The sequence below is a fragment of the Ornithorhynchus anatinus genome, chromosome X1 (assembly GCF_004115215.2).
Source record: "Ornithorhynchus anatinus isolate Pmale09 chromosome X1, mOrnAna1.pri.v4, whole genome shotgun sequence".
In the NCBI taxonomy this organism is placed as follows: Eukaryota; Metazoa; Chordata; class Mammalia; order Monotremata; family Ornithorhynchidae; genus Ornithorhynchus; species Ornithorhynchus anatinus.
This window is the reverse complement of record NC_041749.1, coordinates 97,180,203-97,201,481: the sequence shown is the minus strand read 5'-3', so window position 1 is coordinate 97,201,481 and position 21,279 is coordinate 97,180,203. Positions and strand designations below refer to the sequence as shown.

At 44.5% G+C, this 21,279-nt stretch overlaps 1 protein-coding gene across 1 annotated transcript in view; it reads left to right on the top strand.

Annotated features, from left to right (window-relative positions):
* Positions 1 to 12,410: 12,410 nt before the first annotated feature.
* Positions 12,411 to 21,279, top strand: part of LRRN1 (leucine rich repeat neuronal 1) — a 42,664-nt gene continuing 33,795 nt past the window's right edge. The window contains exon 1 of the mRNA XM_029051300.2: positions 12,411 to 12,455. The gene's annotated coding sequence lies outside the window, so the exon portion shown is untranslated. The remainder of the gene's footprint in view (positions 12,456 to 21,279) is intronic.

Here is a 21,279-nt window from a genome sequence, read left to right as displayed (position 1 = left end):
CTGGGATTAGAACCAGGTCCTTCTGACAACTAGGCCCGTGCTCTATCCACTAGATGATGCTGTGTCTCATACTGAACAGCAAAATCTAAACTTTAATAATGGCTTCAGAATGCAAGTGGAGCTTTCTGCATTCTTATCTTTTCTAGTCTTTTCAGAACATAATGGATAGAGCATGGGCCTGGGAGTCAAGAGGTCATGAATTCATTCATTCATTCAATAGTATTTATTGAGCGCTTACTATGTGCAGAGCACTGTACTAAGCGCTTGGAATGAACAAGTCGGCAAGAGATAGAGACAGTCCCTGCCGTTTGACGGGCTTACAGTCTAATCAGGGGAGACAGACAAGAACAATGGCAATAAATAGAGTCAAGGGGAAGAACATCTCGTAAAAACAATGGCAACTAAATAGAATCAAGGAGATGTACATTTCATTAACAAAATAAATAGGGTAATGAAAATATACAGTTGAGCAGACGAGTACAGTGCTGAGGGGATGGGAAGGGAGAGGGGGAGGAGCAGAGGGAAATGGGGAGCTGTGGAGAGGTGAAGGGTGGGCAGTAGAGGGAGTAGAGGGAGAAGGGGAGCTGAGTCTGGGAAGGCCTCTTGGAGGAGGTGAGTTTTAAGTAGGGTTTTGAAGAGGGGAAGAGAATTAGTTTGGCGGAGGTGAGGAGGGAGGGCATTCCGGAACCGCGGGAGGACGTGGCCCAGGGGTCAATGGTGGGATAGGCGAGACCGAGGGACGGTGAGGAGGTGGGCGGCAGAGGAGCGGAGCGTGTGGGGTGGGCATTAGACAGAGAGAAGGGAGAGAGGTAGGAAGGGGCAAGGTGATGTAGAGCCTTGAAGCCTAGAGTGAGGAGTTTTTGTTTGGAGCGGAGGTTGATAGGCAACCACTGGAGGTGTTTAAGAAGGGGAGTGACATGCCCAGATTGTTTCTGCAGGAAGATGAGCCGGGCAGCGGAGTCAAGATTAGACTGGAGCGGGGCAAGAGAGGAGGAAGGGAGATCAGAGACAAGGCTGACACAGTAGTCTAGCCAGTATACAACAAGAGCCTGTAGCAGTAAGGTAGCCATTTGGGTGGAGAGGAAAGGGCAGATCTTGGCGATATTGTAAAGGTGAAACCGGCAGGTCTCGGTAACGGATCGGATGTGTGGGGTGAACGAGAGAGACAAGTCAAGGATGACACCGAGATTGCAGGCCTGAGAGACGGGAAGGATGGTCGTGCCATCCACGGTGATAGGGAAGTCTGGGAGAGGACCGGGCTTGGGAGGGAAGATGAGGAGCTCAGTCTTGCTCATGTTGAGTTTTAGGTGGGGGGCCGACATCCAGGTGGAGACATCCCGGAGGCAGGAGGAGATGTGAGCCTGAAGGGAGGGGGAGAGGACAGGGGCAGAGATGTAGATCTGTGTGTCATCTGCTTAGAGATGGCAGTCAAAGCCGTGAGAGCGAATGAGTTCACCAAGGGAGTGAGTGTAAATGGAGAACAGAAGAGGGCCAAGAACTGACCCTTGAGGAACTCCAACAGTTAAAGGATGGGAGGGGGAGGAGGCGCCTGTGAAGGAGACTGAGAATGACCGGCCAGAGAGATAAGAGGAGAACCAGGAGAGGACGGAGTCCTTGAAGCCAAGGTGAGATAAGGTATGGAGGAGGGATGGTCGACAGTGTCAAAGGCAGCAGAGAGGTCAAGGAGGATTAGAATGGAGTAGGAGCCATTGGATTTGGCAAGAAGGAGGTCATGGGTGACCTTAGAGAGAGCAGTCTCAGTAGAGTGAAGGGGACGGAAGCCAGATTGGAGGGGGTCCAGGAGAGAATGGGAGTTAAGGAATTCTAAGCAGCGATTGTAGACGACTCGTTCTAGGATTTTGGAAAGGAAGGGTAGTAGAGAGATAGGGCGATAACTGGAAGGGGAAGTGGGGTCAAGAGTGGGTTTTTTTAGGATGGGGGAGACGTGGGCATGTTTGAAGGCAGAAGGGAAGGAGCCATTGGAGATTGAGTGGTTAAAAATAGAAGTTAAGGAAGGGAGGAGGGCAGGGGCGATGTTTTTAATAAGGTGAGAGGGAATGGGGTCTGAGGCGCAGGTGGCGGGGGGGCACTTGCGAGGAGGGAGGAGATCTCCTCTGAGGATACTGCAGGGAAGGATGGACAAGTAGGGGAGAGGGTTGGTGGGTGGGAGGGGAAAGCCAGAGGGGTGACTTTGGGGAGCTCAGACCTGATTGTGTTGATTTTTGTGATGAAGTAGGTGGCCAGATCATTGGGGGTGAGAGATGGGGAGGGGGAGGAACAGGGGCCTAAGGAGAGAGTTAAAGGTCTGGAACAATTGGCGGGGGTGATGGGCATGGGTGTCGATGAGGGAGGAGAAGAAGTTTTGCCTGGCGGAGGAGAGGGCAGAGTTAAGGCAGGAAAGGATAAATTTGAAGTGTGTGAGGTCGGCTTGGTGCTTGGACTTTCACCAGCAGCGCTCAGCAGCTCGAGCATAGGAGTGTAGCAGGCGGACAGAGGAGGTGATCCAGGGCTGTGGGTTAGCGGAGCGAGAGCGGCGGAGGGAAAGGGGGCGAGAGAGTTGAGATGAGTAGAGAGGGTGGAGTTGAGAGTGGAGACCTGATCATCAAGAGTGGGAAGTAAGGACAGGACGGCAAGGTGAGGAGAGATGCTTTTGGAAAGACGGATGGGATCAAGAGAGCGGAGGTCTCTGTGGGGCAGTAGCAAAGATTTGCAGGGGGAGGGAGTGTGAGAGATGAGGCAGGTGAGAAGGTTATGGTCAGAGAGAGGGATTTCAGAGTTGGTGAGGGAGGAGATAGTGCAGAGGTAGGAGATGACGAGATCGAGGGTGTGACCGAGTCGGTGACTGGCGCGGTATGGTGGAGCAGGAGGTCGGGAGAGTCGAGGAGGGATAGCAGGCGGGCGGCAGAGGAGTCATTGCGAACATCCATATGGATGTTGAAGTCTCCGAGGATCAGAGTGGGCAGAGAGAGGGAGAGAAGGAAGGTGAGAAAGGGGTCTAGGTGGTTGAAGAAGTCGGAGGTGGGACCAGGAGGGCGGTAGATGACAGCAACAAGTATCTGGAGGGGGTGGTAGAGGCTTTGAAGAAGGGGAAGGGGGGGGGGAGGAGGGATAGTGCAGAAGCGGCAACGGGGTGAGAGGAGGAAGCCAACGCCTTCTCCCTTACCGATGAGTCTGGGGGAGTGGGAGAAGGAGAGGCCTCTGCTGGAGAGAGCAGTGGTGGAGACCGTGTCTTCGGAAGTGAGCCACGTTTCTGAAAGGGCGAGGAGGAGGAGAGAGCGGGAAAGGAAAAGGTCATGGACGAAAGGGAATTCTAATCCCAACTCCATCACTTGTCTGCTGTGTGACCTTGGGCAAGTCACTTCACTTCCTTTTACCTCAGTTACCTCATCTGTAAAATGGGGATTGAGACTGTAAGATCACTGTGGGACAGGGACTGTGTTCAGCTCAATTTGCTTGTACCCACCCCAGTGCTTAGTACAGTGCCTGGAATATAGCAAGCGCTTAACAAATGCCTCGGTAATTATTATTATAAAGTACCTGATTTTTGAAAATCAATGGGCCAGAAGATTTTACAAATAGGCACTGTAAGCCAAATTTCAATTACCCAAGATAATGGTGGTATAAATAATAAATAACTAATAACTAATAAATGGATAAATAATATCTGTAGAGAATCCAAAAAAACTCTCATCACAATCCTACTCAAAACTTTGCAATAACTACTAACATTTGGTGGGTCCTGTCCAGGGCAAGTACATTTTTTGAGAGGAATTTGTCCTTTAAAATATTAACTAATCTTATCATTTTAATAATAATAATAATTTATTCAGCACTCATTATGTGTAAGCACTGGGGTAGATAGGATTCTGTCAGTCATATTTTTTTGAGCACTTACTGTATGCAGAGGACTGTGCTAAGCACATGGGAGAGAACAACACAGAAGAGTTGGTAGACACATTCCCTCCCTAAAGAGAGCTTACAGTTTAGAGGGGGAGGCAGACATTAATATAAATAAATAAATTACTGATATGTACATAAGTGCTGTGCAACTGAGAGGTGAATAAAGAGTGCAAATCCAAGTACAAGGATAATACAGAGGGGAGTGGGAGAAGTGGAAATGAGGGGGTCGTTGGGAAGGCCTCTTCAATGAGATGTGCTTTTAGCAAGGCTTTGAAGACGGGGAGAATGATTGTCTGCAAGATATGAAGAGGGAGGGCATTCTAGGCTAGAGGCAGGATGTGGGCGAGCAGTCGGTGGCAAGATAGACAAGATTGAGGTACAGTGAGTAAGTTGGCGTTAGAAGAGCAAAGTGTGTGGGCTGGGTTGTAGTAGGAAATCAAGGAAGTAAGGTAGGTGGGGGCAAGGTGATTTAAAAGCTTAAAAGCCTGTGGTAAGGAGTTTCCGTTTGATGTGGAGGTGGATGGGCAACCACTGGGGTTTCTTGAGGAGTGGGGAAAAAGGGATTGAATGATTTTGTAGAAGCATGATCCGGACAGCAGAGTGAAGTAGGGAATGGAGTGGAGAGAGACCGGAGGCAGGGAGAACAGCGAGGCAGAGGCAGGGAGGTCAGCGAGGAGGCTGATGCAGTAATCAAGGCAGGGTAGGTTAAGTGTGTGGATTAACTTGGTAGCAGTTTGTATGGGGAGGAAAGGGAAGATTTTAGAGATATCGTAAAGGTTGAACTGACCTCATTTGGTGGCAGATTGACTATGTGGGTTGAATGAGAGAGATGATCACAGGATAACGCCAAGGTTATGAGCCTGTGAGACAGGTGGTTATCAGATCAGACACAGTCCCCATCCCACACGGGTTTTGTGATCTATTTCAACCCCATTTTACAGATGAGGAAACTGAGCCCCAGAGAAGCTAATAATTTCCCCAAGATCAGGCAGTAGGCCAGTGGCAGAGCTGGGACTTGAACCTGAATCTTCTGATTCCCCAAGCCAAGCTCTATTAGGCCACACTGCCTCCCTATCATCTAGTAGTGACAACTTACCATGGGAGAGTACTATCCATATGTGAGTGAACAACATACCTCTGGTGCCACGGGAGGAACCACAGAATCAGTACGCATTGCATTTATTGAGCACTTACTGTGTGCAGGTCATTGTAGTAAGCCCTTGGAAGAGTACAAGACAACAATATTACACACATGGATTTTATGGACAGAGAACATCACTGACTTTTCCAACCTCCCAGCCCTACATCCTAACTCTGCTGCTGCCCTGGGGTGCCTCGTGGCATCCTCAAGATATGTAGAGGCATCCCAAGCCCTCTTTGGTTGCTCCTGGGCCAATAGGGAGACCCATTTCATTTTCTGAGTTCCACCTCTTTCTTATTCCTGAGTGTAGGGGCAAACGAACAATGGGATTCGGGGATGGGAAAACAGCAGGAAAAAGGACAAGTAACTATAATCGAAATATCTAATTACTGTATTCTCAATCAGTCAATTATGTGACATTTATTGTGTGCCAAGCACTGTACTGAGCATTGGGAAAGTAAAATAGAGTAAGTACACAATGAAAACTGGCCTCAAGGAATGTACAAACTACTGAAAATTCCACACAGATAATCCATGCACCCTTCTCTTCGGATTTGAACCCTTTATTCATTCAATTGTATTTATCAAGCGCTTACTGTGTGCAGACTATTGTACTAAGTGCTTGTGAAGGCACAATATAGCAATACTGTAAACTCCTTGAGGGCAGGAAACATGTCTATCAATTCTATTATGTTGAATTCTCCCAAGGCCTTAGTACAATGTTCTGCACACAGGACGTGCCCAGTATGTACTTTGATTGATTGACTATACTCACTTTATGGCCACATTTTTAGGCAACCACACCAGTTGCCTAAAACTGCAGTTAGCAGTAGTTACAATACTCAGTGGGTATACAGGTGTTGTGCATACTATAGTATAATATAGTATATATAATGCATGAAGTAATAGCAATAGTCTATATGCTATTGCAAAATGAGGCACATAACACACAGAAGCATCAGAAATTATTTTAGCCCAAATATGGCTCTTGGATAGTACATCATTTAGTTGGAACATAGATTCAAGTGCACATTGTGTGTGTAATTATGTAAAAGGGCTTCAACAGATGCAAAGTGTGGTATAGACTGGTAGATGAGTACTTAGTTGTCCATGAAAATTAAACACGGGCAATAGTTTACTCATAAGGGAACCATTCACATACAGCTGAGCTGAAAAGAATGGGTTTTGTTACAAAATCAAGTGAAGTACAGGCAAAATAGAAAGAAATTTTGACAAAGAAAGAGATGCCTGGATAAAAGGGGAAAAAAATGTAAAACATTTCCCTAAACATCGATATATCTGTTAACTTCCGGGAACCGGCTCTCTTTCTGTCTGCTGGACCACTTAATACTTCATATACAGAGAGGCATTTAGATCAGTGGCTAATGGTCCAGTGGAGAGAGCATTGCTCTGGGAATTGGGAGACCTGGGTTCTAATACCACTTCTAATGCTAGGGCTCTGCCCATCAGTGATGAACAGCTTAAACTTTCCACAAGGTGGACAGGCCCAGCTGGACTCCCAAAAAATATCTGGCTGACGGGTGGCAAAGAGCACAGCACCTATTCATGGCAACCACTTGAGGAAGCAGTGTGGTCTACTGGATAGAGCACAGGTTTGGAAGTCAGAAGGCCCTGGGTTCTAATCCCACCTCTGCACTTGCCTGCTGTGTGAACTTGGGCAAGTCACTTAACTTCTCTGTGCCTCAGTTACCTCATCTGTAAAATGGGGATTAAGATTGTGTGCCCTACGTGGGACAGGACTGGGTCCAACCTGAAACCTTGTATCTATTAGTTTAGACCAGTGCTTGGTATGTAGTAAATGCTTAACAAACACTATCGTTGTTATTATTGCCATTATTATCAACAACCTGCTGGACTAGGGTGATACAACATAGCACCGGCACTATACCGCGGTCACTTCTGCCATAGAGATGCACCTTGGCCTAGTGGAAAGAACACGGAACTGGGACGCAGAGGACCTGGGTCTGCTGTGTGACCTTGGGCAAGTCATTTAACTTCTCTGTGCCTCAGTGTCCTCAACTGCAGAATGGGGATTATCGGGTCTCCCTCCTACTTAGATTGTGAGCCCCATGTGGGACAGGGCCTATGTCTGACCTAAATGACTTGCCCCTACGCCCAGAACTTAGAACAGTGCTTAACAAATACCAAAAAACAAACAAGCAAATGAGTCCTGTACGTAAAACAATCTTTGCATGCACTTTTCCAGGTACTTGTACCCCTAGGTGGGTACTACTTTCCTGGAGATTTGATTCCATTTTACTATGAGGTAACACCCTCTCCCTGCTTCCCCATTCTCTTCTCCCCACACCATCTTTACATCTTTACACTTTCCCACCTTCTCATTTTCTCCATTGCTGCTTTTGAAATTGTTTGCAACCATTGCCCCCTTGGCTCGTGGGTGCTTCTCTTCCACCTAGGCCTCAGAGCTAATGTCATAAGGAAGCTAGTGTTTGTAAAGTCGAAAAAGACGTTGGAATAGTGCATAGGGTTTTGATATGTTTAGACATGTTTTAAGTGTCATTTGCATATCGCAAAACACCTTAAGTTCCTTGAGGGCAGGGGACTGTGTCTGCTGTACTCTTATTTACTCTTCCCAAGCTCTTAGTATAGTACTCTGCCCACAGTAGGCGCTCAATAAATATGACTGATTGACTGAAACTGGTGGATTTCCTGAGCCAGACAGTCAGGTCTCGAGCAGTCCCTTTCCCAAAAGGTCTTGTAATCTAGACTGGGGAGATAATTGATAAGGAATAGGAATACATTAAGGAAAACCAAAAATAGGCAATTCAGCAATAAAATTATAAACTGAAATAGGTATTAAAGAGTACTTGGAGGGGGCAGTGTTGACTCAGTTTCTTCACTGCTCCACACCCAGGTCTGGTGAATGCCGGAATAGGTAGTTAAATAGTATTGGAGGGGGCAGTCCTGACTCAGTTTCTTCACTGCTCCCACACCCCAGGTCTGGTGAATGGCTAGGGTGGCGTGTCCCACTGTTGTAAAAATTGGTCACCAGAACTGTGGCATTTCTCATTTCTTAAGGGTATGTGGTGGGATCTGCCATCCCACAGTGGTGTTTGGGAGGGGGCAGGCTGGCTCTGGGCATCGGGCGACCTCCCAAAACTCCAGAACTCACACGCTTCTGTCCCAACTTTCCCTATTGGGGAAGGAAAATGTGATAACTTGACTAACCCAAATCACAACGGCCAGCTTTCAGTGTATTCTTCAGCAACCCCTAAAAGACATTTTGGGTCTTTGACCCCTTTTCCAGACACTCCTTCTCCCTTTTTCTTTCCTCCTTCCTCCCACTGTGCTTTTTTAGATAGCAGCAGTGAATCAAAAGAACCAGAGGGATGCTGATGGAAATGATAGTTTGTGTGTCCATCCCTTTCATGCAACTCCTCCTATCCCTGGAGCCACTTTCCAAGCCAAACACATGACAATCTGCAGGGGAAGAGGGAAGCTGACAATAGTGGACACCTCTGCCCACAGACACATATTTGCCCGTGAGTACCAGTGATGATGATGACGGACGATGATGATATTAGTTAAGTGCTTACTATGTGCCAAGCACTGTTCTAAGCGCTGGGGTAGATACAGGTAATCAGGTCTGTCCCATGTGGGGGCTCACAATCTTCATCCCTTTTTACAATGAGGTAACTGAGGCACAGAGAAGTAAAGTGACTTGCCCAAAGTCACACAGATGACGACTGGCGGAGCTGGGATTAGAACCCATGACTTCTGACTCACAAGCCGGGCTCTATCCACTAAGCCACTCTGCTTCCGTACTTTCCGCATACATCTATTTGAGTGCTGTACACACAGAAGGCACTTAATAAATATTAATGATGGAAGAGGACTAGATTTGCGTACGTAAATTCAATACAGCATTTCTGTTCCATGGGCCGTAAACATATTAATAAATGTCTTTTAGGATGAGTGTATTGCATATGTAAAATCAAAATGTAAAGGAACATGGATTCACCACAACCCTACCCCTACTGAAAACATGGGTACCTAATTTGTAGCTACTAAAACAATTAAAAAAATGCCATTTATTAAGAGCTTATATGTGCTAGGCTCTGGGTAGCTATGTAGTTATGGAACTGACACATCCCTGTCTCACGTGAGACTCACAATCTATTTTTCCCCATTTCCAATCAATCAATTGTATTTACTGAGCATCTACTTTGTGCATAGCATTGTACTGAGTGCTTGGGAGGAGTACAGTATAATGGAGTTGGTAGACATGTTGCCTGTCCACAGTGAGCTGAAGAAACTGAGACCTAGACAGGTTAAGTGGCTTGCTCAAGGTTACTTAAGCCTAGAGCACAAATCTCCCAGGTTCATTTAGAATGAAAGTGAATGAAGATCATAATAGTTATATTACATTGCGCAGTCCTGATCTTCAAAAGGGATACTGGTGGTTATTTTTAAAACTATGATGCTGTTCAAAGAAATGTTGACAATAATGATAATGATGAGACTAATAATATGATAATAATAATGAGGAGAAGCACGGTATTTGTTATGTGCTTACCAAGTATAGCAGTAAGCACAGGGGTAGATAATAAAACAATCCCTGTCCCACACAATCCTTGCCCCACATGGGGCTCCCCATCAAAATAGGAGGAGTAGGATTTAATTTCCCATTTTACAGATGAAAAACTGAGGCACAGAGAAGTGGAGTGACTTGCCCAAGGTCAATATTACCAGCAGCAGTGTATACTTTCCACTGTTCTATTTCATCCTGCTTACTCAGCTGGTTTGAAGACCCAAAATGTCTTCAAGAATTAGAAATCTGAGGCTTCTAAAGTCTGCGTTTAAATACCTTTAAAACATTGGATGGATTGTTTCTCTGGGATCTAATAGAGGCCTCTGTGTGATCTGGGACAAATCACCATTTTCCTGGGCCTCCGTTTCCTCATCTGTAAAATGGGATGAAATACCTGTTCTCTCTTCTCCCTTAGACTGTGAGTCCCATTTGGGATAGAGGACTGTATCTGATCTGGTTATCTTTATACCTTCCCCAGCACTTTAGTACAGTGCTTGATACAAGTAAGCATTTAAATATCATCATTATTATCATCATCACCATCATTATTTCTCAGGAACTCATTACTGCTCCTTGCTATTTACTTCTTATGGCACCAACCGACATCATTCACTCCATGTTCCTTTCCAGTTCAGAAGAGTTCCTCCCTACCTCCAATCCTATAGCTCGCCTTTACCCTAGAATCTAATCTCTGGCTCTCGGGTATAATCTTCTGTCTCTAGCTAAAAGTAGAGACTCTACAAGGAATTCCCCAGAATCATAATGTGAAACACTGAAATTAGTACAGTAGAAAGTGGTATTGTTGTCTGAACACACTACCGCAATAATAATCAAAGCAACATTTCACTGTGGGTTTAAGACAGGGCACTGAATTTTTGCAACCTTCCAAATCGCTCTCAACTGGTACAAAGAGCCCCAAATCTGTCTCACTAATGCTCAAGAATTGTCTTGGAATCAAATCATTGCTCCTCCTACCAACCTTCATGACAGAAACTTCATTATTTGAATGCTTTCCTCAAAGCATTCTTTTATGAGGCTACTGCTCCTTTCACAGATAATCCGGCATCTCTACTTTTTATGTCCCATGCAGAGTTTAAGCGCTCTGCCAAACCTTGGTTGGAACTCAGAAGAATCCTCTTTGTGGAGAATAGCTAATAAACAGATTGTAGAACATGAAGGAGACTTTCGGGAAAAAAGCTAAACATATGCTCTGGGGACTCACAGGGGCAAGGAATGTGTCTGTTTATTGGTTTTTTGTCCTCTCCCAAGCGCTTAGTACAGTGCTCTGCACACAGTAATCACTCAGTAAATACGATTGAATGAATGAATGAATGACATCACCAAATAGAGATAGGAATAGGGAAAAGGTAAAGAAAAAGAGATTCAGATATGCAGGAAAGCAGAAGCCAGAAGAGAGGAATGCCAGGAAGCCAGGATTTGGAAATGCAAGACCCAAGGCTACGTCTGGAAGGCTAAAAGGAGCGGATGTTCATTTAGGGCTTCTGAGGAAAGAGGAAAGATCATCAGTAGCCATTCTGAACCACGAAAAGATTCAGGTTCAATTTGGGGATAGATAGTGTTGTTGGCAGCAGAAGGCTCCATTCTCTTCCAAAGTTCTACCCCGATTTCCAAATGAGTCGAGCCATACCATTATGATTCACATACGAATTGTGGTTTCCCCAGTGAACAAGTCAGCTGTGGGGAAAATGATGAGAAAGTTTCTCTAGTCTTTAAAGAGTCATAGATTTCCAAAAACTAAAACCGGGAGGGCTTGGTATCGGAATGCCAATTAGGTCAAATATGACCGTGGGGCTCACCCTCCCCTACATAGCCCAAGCGAAGCCCCAAGCCATGAATAACCCCCGTGCACAGGGAGAGGGGGAAAATGCTGGGGGCAGGGAGGGTTTCCAGATGATCAAGTACCACATCTTGGACTGACACTCTGTCGACCCTCGGCATGTTTTGGTCTGCTTTTGCGAAGACTTTCTCTCGGCCGCGCACCCTAGCCTGCACTGCGAACGACCGACGGCCTCGGCCCCGTTGTGCAGCTCTTCGGCACTCTGCTTGGATGCCGCTCTCGCCCTCGGAGATTCAGCGGGGAGTTTTCCCCAGATCTCCCCCCCTCCCGTGCCCGGCCCGGCGGTCCGAACGACCAGTCGAGCGCTGCTCGCTCTTTGTTAGCGGTGCCGGTAGGAAAGGGGGTGGTGCGTCCGGGGGGCAGAAAGGGGGGGGAAATCGGGGGGCAAGGGGGGCGGACGACGGACGAGCAGCCAATCAGCCGCCAGCCCATCAGCTGACCTCCTTTGCTTACAGCAGGTGCACGCTGGCTGCGGGCAGCACAAAGCGGAGCGCACGGCACCGACAGAGGCGTCCTGCTCGGCAGCGGCGCCGGCCGGGTTTAAGGACAAGCGGGGCCGGGGCGGAGGAGAAGGAGGAGCCGCCGCCGCAGCGATAACGGCAGCGGCACCGCCGCCGATCCCACCGGGAAGCCTTCCTCCAGACTTGGCCGGTGCAGAAGTGGTGGAGGCTGTCACGGCAGAGACCAGCCCCACCCTCGCCAGCCCACGTCTCCCTCCTCTCCCCCGCCACCCCCTTGCCCTCTTTCCACCCCAGTCGTCCCCCCACCTCCGGGGCACCGTCGGCACCTGGCGTCCCGGGGCAGCGGCAGCTGTTGAATGTGCTGCCGCCTCCCTCTCTTCTCTCCCGTCCCCCGGGTCCCCGCCTATAGCGCCCGAGCCGGTGCGCCCTGCGGGTTGGGAGGTTCCCTTCGGCCCATCTTCTCCCCCCCTCCTTCCCTCCTCCCCGCCTCCCGGCCCCCTTGCCCCCCGCACCATCCTCTGGGTAAGTGCTCGCTCTCCTCTTCGGGCTGGCCAGACCAGGGGGAGGGAGGGTAAGTCGGGGCAAACTTGGCTGGATGGACTCCAGGAGTCCAGGAGGCGGCAGGAGACGTTTGCTGGGATTTGGGAAGTGGATAGAGGGAAGGAGGAGCCACCGTAGATAAAGGTTTAAAGGAGAAGGCGGAGGAGGAGGTGGAGGTGGGGACACGGGAAGAAGGTTGAAGAGGAGGGACCGCTGGTCCAGAGAGGAAACACGCAGCATCTAAAATAGAAGGGAGACGGGGGAAACGGTACCAGGAGAGGGAAGGGGGGGGGGGGGGGGGACGGGACGAAGAAGGCAGAAAAGACAGGATATGAGAGCTGAGGAGACAAGGACGGAGGGAAGGAAGGAAGAAAAAGCAGCGGGGGGCGGGAGGGGAGAGTGGGCGGGCGGGGGGGGGGGGGCGGCGGAGAGAGATTAGGAGGAAAAACAGGCAAAACGCCAGTCACGGGTGGAAAGAATAGATTTCAGGAGATGAAAAAAAACCCAACAGGATGGGAAATCGAGGAGGCAGCGAAAACGGGGAAATAGGGAAAGACGGGGGCGGGGGGGCAAAAGCAGAGGGAAATTTTCTAGATAACGTGAGGCAGGAAATGGAGACACAAAAAGGTTAAAGAGGAGAAGCAGCAGAAGTGGGAAGAAGAAAAGGTGACCAGGAGGTGAAGAACGACGACACGGCGCGGTTGGTACCTTCGGGGCAATTGAGGAAAAGCATAAGGGAAATTAGAGTCGGAACCAGGGAACGCGCACCCCCATGCATTATTTGCATTTTTGGCAAATCGAATGTTTTTGCCTTGAACTAGGGGCGAAGAGCACAGCCAGGGATGTCTGTGATTTTAGGGAAACTCCCGTTAACTCTCCTGTGATGATGAAGGGAAAGGGAATAGGGCTGCCAACCCCCACATCAGAAGAGGCAGCAAGGAAAGTTTGCCAGCAAGTGTCTGTTCCGCTGCCTGGAGAGGGGGAGGTGGGAGAGACTGCCAAGTGTTCAGTTCTGGGATCTCGTCTTTATTTTTATCCTCCTCTAAGGTAACTCCATTTCTGAATAAGATCAGTAAAATACAAAAGCTCCAGAAGGAAAGGCTTTACGATCACCCCAAAAGTCCGTTTAGGGACGTGCCTCTTTCTGACCCATCGATTAGACCGGAGGCGAATCCCGATCGATGGGGCTAAGGCCATCGCTCCGCTCCGACCATCAGAGAAAGAGCCCCTTACACAATCACAGTCGCCACCGTGAAAAGTCTCATTTCTATCATCTACTTTTTTCCCTATTTCAAGTCTTAAGAACACGAATGAATAGAGAGTGAGAAAGAGTTGCGGTTTTCGTCTGTGAAAGACGAGGTCATTTTCATGCTTTCCTTTAAGCCCCTTCCCTCTCTCTAGCTTATCCTCACCAATTTCGTGCTCTGGTATCTATGGCACGCAGTATTTGGTTTGTGAAAATAGCATTGGCAAACCGAGAACGTAGAAAGTGCAGTAACTAAGTTTGAACACAATAAATATAGAGTAAAAGTGATCTTGTTTGGCTATCAGAAGCATGTGTGTCCCCAAGTCTCTGATTTGCATGCAAATGTGAGTGTATCCTGGCAGATGTCTTGCCTCATCCATTCACATGAAGGAATTTGAAAACACAAGGAGTCTTCAGCTAACAATAGACCTTAAGAAAATGGAATAAAGGCTCAGTGTGAGTTTTTCTGTTTGGGAATTGTATGGCTTGCTGTCACCTTTATTCAAGAGCCAAATTCTTTCAGTAGTTTTATGTTGAAAGCTGAAAGTAGTGGTTGCTCCGTACCTGGATGGGTGTGCTTTTCTGGGCTACAAGCAGAAATGGTGTATAGAGGAGAATACAATTTTACTCGAATTTTGATACTTTCAAGTTATTTTACACACCCTACACTTTACCAGTTCACTTTTCAGATCTGACACACTTGTGAAAGGACTAAAAAAAAAAAAATTTGCCCAGTTGTACTGTTTATTAACATGGACCATCTCTTCCCCAGAACTGTAAAATGTCAAGTTAGGATTAATCCCCCCCGCCACCCACTCAATTTTTCTGTGGAAACCCCCGGAATGAAAAATTATCCTATTCCCAACCTCCTGGCCATATCAGTAGTTTAGGGTAACAATGTGAAATGCCAAGGAGGGGAAAGTAGGAGGGCTTTTCAGAAGCAGCCCAAAGCCAAGGACCTTTTTACTCGCATAATGCTAGCTTGATAGACAACACTCTCTGTGCACTGTTCACCTCTTAGTATTGTGAAGCCATCTAAACAAAAGACTTGCAGCGTGGGCTGCACGTGAGTCTGGGCGAATATACCTACTAACATGCCAACACCAGTTGCCTCTTCCTTTGTGGAATATCAAACACTCTTCTCAAGAGTAAAAGAGCCTATTCAATGAAAGGGGGTTAGCTCCTGTATTCTAAAGCTTCATTGAAAGGGCCATAAAAAAGACAGTATTGTGTTAGAGGGTTCAGTGTTATGAGGGGAAAAAAACAACAGATGCTAGTCTGCTATTTTACATGTTTCTTTAAGTTACTTTGTGCTGGCTCAGTGCCTTTTACCCATCAGGCACTGTTCTCTGCACAGAAAAATGAACTGGATCGAACTTAAATAAGTGAATGTTATAGTCCACAAACTATATATCGTTCAGTGGAATGCTTACATTTTTGTCCTGGAACTGAATGGTCGTCAGAAAGCAACAAATCATTGCAATAAAACTTAAGTGCATGTCCAAGACTAAGAGTCTCTTCCTTATGAACTAAAAGGATACCTATAAAATAAATGTGACATTTCTAAACCAGACTATAAACCTTTTATTGGAAAGTAATTGAGATAAGAATAATAATAATAATGTTGGTATTTGTTAAGCGCTTACTATGTGCAGAGCACTGTTCTAAGCGCTGGGGTAGATACAGGGTAATCAGGTTGTCCCACGTGAGACTCACAGTTAATCCCCGTTTTACAGATGCGGTAACTGAGGCACAGAGAAGTTAAGTGACTTGCCCACAGTCACACAGCTGACAAGCGGCAGAGCCGGGATTCGAACCCATGACCTCTGACTCTCAAGCCTGGGCTCTTTCCACACTGCCCCAATTTTTGCATTTTAAATGCGATTCAGCTTCTGATTATCCTTTTCTTTAGATAAGTTTTTGAAAGGTATCTGGCATTTAATGGAAGTAATTAAAGCCTTACATTTTTTCCTACATTAAGAAAGTTTAAATGACGGTAGATACAGTGTCAGAAAGAAGATAGCCTAGTAGCTCCTTGTGGGCAGAGAATGTGTCTGTTATATTGTTGTACTGTACTTGCTCAAGCACTTAGTACAGTGCTCTGCACAAAGTGCTAAATACATGTGATTGATTAATTTTAAGGGAATTTATCATGTCAAACAACTGTTCCTTTGTTTTTGTTTTTCATGGACTTTTTGAGTGCTCATTATGTGCCAGGCACTGTTCTAAATGCTGGGGTAGATGCAAGATAATCAGGTTGAGCACAGTCCCTCTCCCACATGGGGCTCACAGTCTAAATAGGAGGTTCTAGGATTTAATCCTCATTCTACAAATGAGGGAACTGAGGCAGAGCTGGGATTAGAACCCAGGCCCTCTGACTGAGGACCTGGGGAAGCCTGTAACACACCTCACTAAATTTAGTGCTGAGGTTAGCAAAGAAGGTGGGAGTTTGTTTTGTGAACTCTCAAATAATTACCTCTTATCGAAGGTATTCTGAAGTGATGGTTCTAACATATATGTCTATTTAAATATATATATAATATATTTATATATATATATATGACTAAACAGAATTTCTTACAATTCCTAGGAAGTTCTAGATGTTGACTAAAAATAGCTCTTGGCAGTTACAAATCACCATGATATAGTATGCAAGTATTATATGTATTTTGTATATGTATTTGGAAGCTGTAGAAAACACATCAATTTATGAAGGTGGAATTCCTTTTCTAGAACTCCACAAGGTTGTTTAAAACATTTAAAGGCAATAAAATAAACAGACTTTCTGTAGAGCTCATTTGAAGTGGAATATAAAGTTTGAACTACTGGTTTAAAATTTTCATTTTGTGGTGAATCTACCCTGAAAATGAAACATTCAGCTTGAGAATGGCATTTTAGTTATTGGAACAATAGCAGAATCTTATAAATAGAGCTTTTGATTAATATTTAATTAGGGTAGGCATAGGCATACAAAGATGAAATTACAATTATAATTAAATTGTCAAAATTCTGTGTGTGTGCGTATGTGTGTGTTTGTGTGTGTGTCTCATTTTTCTTGGCTCAGTGCAGCATACAATGGAATAATACTGGATAAACCTTGACAATATTCATTACTGGTACAATTTAGAGACCAGTGAAAGCATAGGTTTTCTTGAGCCATTTTAATTTATGTTGCTTCTTTTAATTTCCCTTGGGTTGAAACATTAATGACATGTGTCATTTCTTTAAGTAAATTCATCCTTAGGTACATTCATTATAGTTTTGTTTTTTTCGGTTTGGGTTTTTGGTTTTTTGTTGTTTTTTTTTAAAGGAGCCTGCTGAAGGGTGTGTTTAATTCTTTAAACATTTTTGAAATAAAAAGTCTTATTGGAAGACAAGGTAACATATTTAATATAACACCTATGGAATTAAGCCTTTAATTGTCTAACAAGAGTTAAAACTGACTGGAAACTTTAGGTTTCCTCTGGAACTAATATTGCTAAAGATAAATCTAATAGTCTTCCTGTTGTAACTTTAGGAGAAACTACAGAAGTGATTCTTAGAAAATGAAATGACCTGCCAATTTTGGTTATTGAATACAGCTGAATGTGTACCTGCTCTGAATATTTATTTTAAAGCTGTTAACTGAAAAAAAAATCAACTTCTTAACAATGCTCCTTTCCATTTAATGTACAGTTTACAGCCAAGAAGCTGAATATGTTTGAAAGCTCTGATTGATATAAATGAGTTATAATTTTCTGATCTAAGCTATCTCAGTTCACATCCATTATTCTACTGGAAGACATGTGGTCTCCACAGCTGTCCCTTCATTTGTATATGAAATGGACCCACTGGTGGCATTTATAAGTTACCATAGTTACATGAACAATACACATGTGACACCACATCTTTCTAAGCTAAAGGCATTTTGTAGACCTAGAACCAAAGAAAATACATTTAAAGTTTGAAAAAAAAGCATATAAAACATTCAACTGATTTCAGAGCAAAGGTTTTCATTAGAAAGTAGGCATCCTTAAGTCAAGTCTAGGAAAGGCAAATGAGTCATTGGCTAATTAAAAGTTCCATGAATTCCATCTCCAAAAATGATTAACCTCTTAAATGTTATATATGTCAAACATTTTGCATCCATTTTCCTGCTGGCCCTTCATAGAGTTATCTGCTTAAGTAGATTATAAATTTTTCAAGTGGGAAATATTACACTGAGCCTAGCTTCCACTATTACTTCTGAGGCAATAGATCCACTGAAGAAATATGCATTTAGCAAAAATAAACTATGGCAACATAAGCAATGCTATCCAGTCCAATAGTCTGTCTCCAAAAGTTGTAACACAACACTTGGAGGAAACACAAGATAGCCATCCCTAAGCCATCAGAATGGATGTCAAGAACAACTGTCTAATATCCCCAACTTTTCCCTTTTCATCTCTAACCCTCTATTTGATAACCCATTATGAACCATTTAGTCACAGATGCAGCCAAAGTCCTCTTGAACCTACAGATAGCTTTCAGCTGTAAAACTTCCTGTGGTAACAGATTCTCTACGCTTACTCGATGTGTGAAGTGTTTTCTTTATTTTGAAGCTTTGGGCTTCAGGATTCAGAACACGTCCCTTGTTCTGTTGTTTATGGGGTCTGATGAACCACGGATTTGCTACTCCTTCCTCACCATTCATGATTTGGAAACTTCAATTATGTGGCCCCTTTGCCTTTACCTTTCTAGATTAGAGAATTATAATTTTCTTCCAGGATATTCTAGTACAGATGCTGCTCCATCCCCCAACCATCAAGGTTGTCCATCACTGTTCCTTCTCCAACTCTAATATGTCGTTCTAAAACTAAGATGACCAAAGTTGCTCAAAGAATTCCAAGTGCAGATGTGCTGAGGTTTTACAAACTGGCAAAACTATGCCTTTTTTGTAGTTTTCTAGATGATGTCCAACAGCGGCTGTCACCCAAGCAACCAACGATCAATTTAAGGGAAAATCTGTAATATTCCCAAATCTGTATCCTGAATCATGACTGACAGCTCTGAGCCCATCACAATGTAATTATGATTTGAATTCTTTTTTTCCCCAAATGTATTCCTATGCATTTTCCCACACCAGAGCAATGCAGATAGCATTTTTTTTTCCAAGTCATTCACTCAGCTCCATCTGCGATTTATCCTCATCTACAGGACATTTGAAAGAGTTTAGAGCTTTTGGCCAACTTGAAGAATTCACTGCCCTCCCCATCTTCCTGATCCTTTTTGAAGCTGTTATATGAAACCAGGCACAGTCCCAACCCCTGGGAGACCTTGTTCTTTCTAATTCGCTATCTTAAAATGTGATTGTTTATCCCTGCCCTGTGTTTCCAATCCAACAAAACATTCTCTCCAAAAAAAGGACTGTGGAACCTTGTCAAAGACCTATTGAAAATCTTCTATCCATAACATTACTGACCTTTTAAAGAACCCCAATAGATTAGTGAGCCATGATTTCCCCTTATAGAAACCATGTTGTCTTTCTCTCAACTGGTTGTAGTTGCTCATTTGTACTAAACTTAATCAATTTATCAGGTATACAATTTGTGAGGTATACAAGAGAGACTCACTAGTGTATAATTCTGAGAATACTCTTGGCCAAGGAGGCCATTTGTAACAATAGGTTACACAATCTTGCCAAGAATTATCTGCATCTTTCCCATGAAATTCCTTCAGAACTCTAAGGTGGATGTCTGCTGGTCCCAGTAAAGTAAATACTAGTTTATCAATTTGGCCTAAAATATTCAGTGAAGTTACCACAATTTAATCCAGTGGTTCTGAATAGTCCTCTTCAAAAAAAAAAACCAGTTTGGGCATGGGAATATACCATAGTCCTCAGGGAAAGTCTTAATTGGGGAGATAGTTTGCAGAATTTGTTACGGGGTATAATTTCCCCTACCTGAAAAAAAATGATGCTGTAATAAAACTATCATTACTATGAACTTTTATTTTGTAATGATACTGATTCAAACTTCAGCCAAAATATTCTAATGTCCTAAGTTGCAAGAAGACCTACCTCTATTCTTAATTTAAATTCCACTGATTCTAATATGCCACTTAACCTATCTGAATCAGTTTTTCCATCTGTACAATGGGGCTTAATATATATAATATGGAGAGAGAGAGAAAGAAAGAGCATACAGGGCTAAATGGAGCACCATTTTCCATGAGGATTGGTCATTTTCTTCAAAGGTCAGACAGAAGAAAAAAGAATGAGCACACTGAGTTTTCAGATGAAAAACTGTACAATTAAAAATGGGGGAAGACTGGCTTTATGTTCCTTTCTAAACTGTAATCTCTTTCTGGGCAGGGATCATATCTACCAACTCCATTGTGTTGTGCTAAGTACAGTGCTCTGCACACAGTAAGTACCCAATAAATATCATTGATTGATTGATTTGTGAATGTTATAGATTGCAAAAAGAGTAGCAGTATGAATTGTAGTTTTAAAACTCCACAATACTGGAATACAATAATGTGAGTATGGTATCTTTGAACCAAGGGGTAATCCTCACATTTTACTCCACAGTTATCAGTCCCTTACTAGAGTATTATTTCCATTATGTGTGGCATGGGTATGAAGAATGGAAGAAAATTCAGAGGAAAGTCACACAGTAAAGATGAAGGGTGTGGATAAATTCATGGCCAAAAAGTCCATAATAAGCTACTAGAGGAAATTGTTAGGCACCTTATATTAACATCCACAACAAGGAAATCATACATCAGATTGTTCCTTTAAGAATCCTGTTGTCACTGATGCCACAGAATACTGGGATGGACATACTGTTGGTAGAACCCAGGAATGGCATTTCTTATAGTTTTGTGTAAGAGAAAACAGGGATAATTAAGCCTGGAAATGTTTATTAGCATGCACTGAACAACTGCTGTGTTTAGAGCACTGTACTAAACACTTGGGAGGTTGAAATAGTGGAAAAAGCATGGACCCAGGAGTCGAAGGACCTGGGTTCTAATCTCAGAGCTGCCACTTGTCTGTGTGACCTTGGGCAAGTCACTTAACTTCTTTGGGCCTCAGTTCCCTACCTCATCTGTAAAATGGGGATTAAGACTATGAACCTCATGTGGGTTAGAGACTGTGTCCAACCTGATTAGCTTGTATCTCCCCCAGATCTTAGTAATAATAATAATTATTATTATGGTATCTGTTAAGCACTCAACTATGTATCAAGCACACTGGGATTTGGGGAAGGGGACTGGGGAGCTACCGAACCACAGCATCCAGCAAGGACCCAAGAAAGAGCAGTGGTGATATCACCATCTGTGATCCCTCTGGCTCCAAGGGGCAGAGTGTAGAGGGCTAGATGTGGCTGTCCTCCCTCTCCAAAAAGCTAAAGACTTCATCCCTTTGGTGATAATCCATGGGGGCAACTGACCTCACTACCCCTGTGGGGTTGGTGCATAAGATTGGTAGTAATGGAACTAAAATGAATAATGAAGAAATTCAATACATGCATATGTGCCACGGGTGGCTGTTGGGTTGACAGAAGCAGAGAGCTGGAAATCAAGTAGGGAACGTCTGGG